This window comes from Manihot esculenta, chromosome 17, assembly GCF_001659605.2.
Source record: "Manihot esculenta cultivar AM560-2 chromosome 17, M.esculenta_v8, whole genome shotgun sequence".
Taxonomy (NCBI): Eukaryota; Viridiplantae; Streptophyta; class Magnoliopsida; order Malpighiales; family Euphorbiaceae; genus Manihot; species Manihot esculenta.
The window spans coordinates 8,174,892-8,178,756 of record NC_035177.2 but is presented as its reverse complement, the minus strand read 5'-3'; positions in this window follow the sequence as shown (position 1 = coordinate 8,178,756).

Here is a 3,865-nt window from a genome sequence, read left to right as displayed (position 1 = left end):
GATACAAATAGACTCAACAATCCTGTAAAACTCTGTAGGCTTAACTGCTGCTACTCAGATATGTCAATCTGAAATGGCCCTCAGGGCCTATACCAGGGACTACTATCTGCTGTGGATCAAGGGATTGAAACCCTTTTACTCTGTAACACAATCCACTGGTATCACATCAAAGCCATACATTAAGCCTAACTCACACATTTCTCATCAAGAAACGTAAAACAGGATTCATGTACAGGGGATTAAGCAAACATCACACAATAGCAAAAACACTAGGGAAAGCACAAGTCTATCCGTATATGCCAGTACAGATTTATACATTACAGGACAGTTAATCTTTTAATTACATCATGTCCCCTACACTATTACAGCATACATTCAAGCACAACTTTCCTCTGTACTCTTGCTGACTTTGATTTCCCATAGCTATCTCAGGACCTGCAAAACTGGGGTTAAGGGAGTGGGATGAGCTCTAGAGCCCAGTGAGTAGGAACAGTAAAACAGTTCATTCATTACATGCGTTCATGAAATGCATCACATCACAAACATATCATCTCAAGGATGAACTTGTCACCAGTAGCCCTCAACTACATGTTAGAATCCAACAGTGCCAAGGAGACAATGTCATCACCTGGTCTTCCACTTATCTCTGCTCGGATCTCAAACATGACCAATTGTGCCAGGGAGACGATGTCATCACCTGGTCTTCTCTTAACTCTGATCTGACAGCCCAGCTGTCTCACTCACTCATAGTACCAGGAGCGACCTGGACTATCCAGGGGCGACCTGGTATGGCTATCTCATGCCATAAATCTGTATCTGCTCTCTGTCAAGGGCTAAGGATCATCCAACATTCATCCACAGGAACAACAACATATGCAATGCATCATATTCGTGAAGTCTAATGCACACAACCTAATATATCTCATGGCAGTTTATGATGTATGGGTCATGCTAGAATCATGTCATTTCGTAAAATCAATAGTCAGTTTAGTTCCACTCACCTCTGCTTCTTTGGCAGATACTGTACGGACTCTGATATCTCTAACTCTGAGGACCTCCTCGAACTCTCGGGTCCAATCCTACACAAATGGACTCGAATGAGGTGTCACACATACTTTGAATAACTCTTAAACACTTCCCCATAATCCCCTCTAAACCTCTGAAACTAATCACATGGTACTGCTTACTAGCTCTCTTACTCCTGCCATTATGTCATGCTACAGGTACCATTTCACAGAAAGAGATGAAGATAAGTCTAGGCTTTATCCTCATTTGACTTCCCGAGTCTATTGGTAATCCTGCTAACGTGGCTGGAATATATCACTCTCTTTCTCTTTTTCTGTCTATGAGTACTGAGGCTGGTTCCCTGACCTGACTGTTATGCGTTCACACAAGAGCAAGAAAACCCCTGACTACCTTCCCAACGAAGTCACGAGCCTGTAGGGCTGATATCACACTTCTGGGAATACTATACTGTCCCCTCTAAGGACTAACTCTGATCCATCCAAGCCTCTGACCTCTAAACTCTCCTACCTTGTCGTTGCAGACTTAGGTAGTACCTCGAGTAGCTAGCCAATCCGCCCTAGATTGACATCACTAGTCAACTCTAGAACCATAAGGTCAGCTGGATTGCATCCACTACTCGCACCAAACTCTGAACTAAATCGACAGACTGACTCTGCCACAGATGGATCACACTCGGGTCTATCAACCCAAAGAAACTGTCTAAGCCCAGAAGTTATCAACCCCCCTCTATCTATGACTCTCAAAACAACAGGGAAAGAAACATCAGGGTCCACGATACCCTACACATCTGAACACTCTCAAGTTAACGTATCTGACGTCACCGTGTTCGATGTGTTAGCCTCCTACTGAGTCAGGAGAAAGATCCAAACTAAAACTAACGAATCTTCCCTCGGGAACCGACCAAAGAATAGGAGAACTCTCTCCTCCTGCGTCGACCACTGTCCTGTGACATGGCTAGAGCTACAGGCTGAGTTACACTACTCGCAGTCATCTGCTAGGACTGTGCCAATCAGGGCCGCAGTAGGATACTCACATAAAATGAGTCCTTCCTGCTCGCATTTATGCATGCCGTAGTCCCATATCAACAGACTACTTTTGTGTACACTCCACGCCTCACGTATCCAGAACTATCTGAACTCAAGCTCACTCGCCATCTAATCCCAGACTAACTGAAATCTCTATCTGACCTTTCTTACTTTACGTTATTCTACTCTGTTCTTTCTCTGCTTTATTCTACCTCATTTACTCCTCTCGTTGCGTACTTTTCTCTTCCTTACTTTTCTTCTTTTTCTTACTCTTCTAGGTCTTACTCTTTCTTTCGTATTCATATACGGAAGGTCTCTACTCAGAGAGATCACTCTTTCTAGCTGGATTGATAAAATCCACGGCTATAGCTATCAAGCTCTTTCCTGGCTCACTAACCTTGACCTCTTTATCTCACACTTTCCTATTTTCACATCAACTGATCTTCTACTAGTGTCCAGAAACCCATACACACATCAGAACACTCAAAAGTGAGCTTACCTGGCACCACTGTGTTCGGTGTGTCTGTCTCGGGCTGAACCTGGGTGAACATCCGAGCCAGAACTAACGGACTTCCACTTAAGGAACCTCCTGAAGAAGGGACTATTCCCCTTTCACTATCTCTGGTTGGAGCTTCTGGTGGAATGATATGATCTGAGGATGTCTGTGGGACCTGTGTGGATACGGTCATAGTGGGACACTCTCGTGCCATGTGCCCCTCCTGTCCGTACCTGAAACATGCTGTTGTCCCAGCCCGACAGACTCCTTTGTGCCTCCTACCGCACTTCGCACATCTAGAACTATCCCAACCAGAACTCGAACCCTCGCGAAAACCCATGCCAAACGTTACCCTATTCCAGAACTCTCTTTTCTTTGACCCTTTTAGACCTCTCACTTTCTTTTTATTCTTTGCAGTAGCCTCACCCAAAGGGAAACGATCACTATTCTCTGGGTCAGGTTCTACACTCATATTTTCTGTCTGCCCTGGCTGCTCACATTCACTCTCTTTACGTTCCCTTAAGCTATCTGGACAAGCCCATCTTGCAAACTCTGTAGTAAACTGCTCCCAGGATAAGCTTTCTACCCTCGGGTCCACATACTGGGTGAACCATTCCCTTGCCTTCTCACATTTCACTGTGACCCCTGCCATCTGAATGGCTCTACTCTCACTGACGCCCAACTCATCTGTTATCAGCTTGACCATTCTAAGATACTCAACAGGGTCATCACCAGTCTCAAATTTGGGACCATCCAACCTCAAATAAGCTGTCATCTGCACCATACTTTCCCCAGGTGAACTAGGCTTGGGTGTTTGGATAACTGGGGCTACTGATGTTGGAGGAGGTGCAACATGCTCTAGGTTAGGGTTTACTGACCCTGGGTAACAAAAGACGGGTGGGAACATGGTATACTGTGGATATAACAGTGGATATGGCGGGTAAAAGGAAGGATAGGGCATACAGGTGGGATATGGGTTATGCCTGGGAAACTCTGATGTACCTCTCATCGGGTACTCTGCCCCCCACTGGTGTAATACCCGGCTAGACTCCGGTATCGGAATTCCTACCGTCCGGTGGAATCTCGGATGTCGGAAACCTCTAGAAGGGTAAAACCATGTTTTATGAAATGTTTTTAATGTATTTTATGTTTTTAAGCAAAAAGGAAATTGAGTTTTGAATGAAATAGACCAAGGAGACTTTGCCAGGTTCGGCCGCCGAAAGTTAAGTTCGGCCGCCGAACATGGTGGGGTTTTGGGAGCGCTTTAGGCCTCCGAAAGCCTTGTTTGAAAGACTCAAGGTTCGGCCGCCGAACCTCA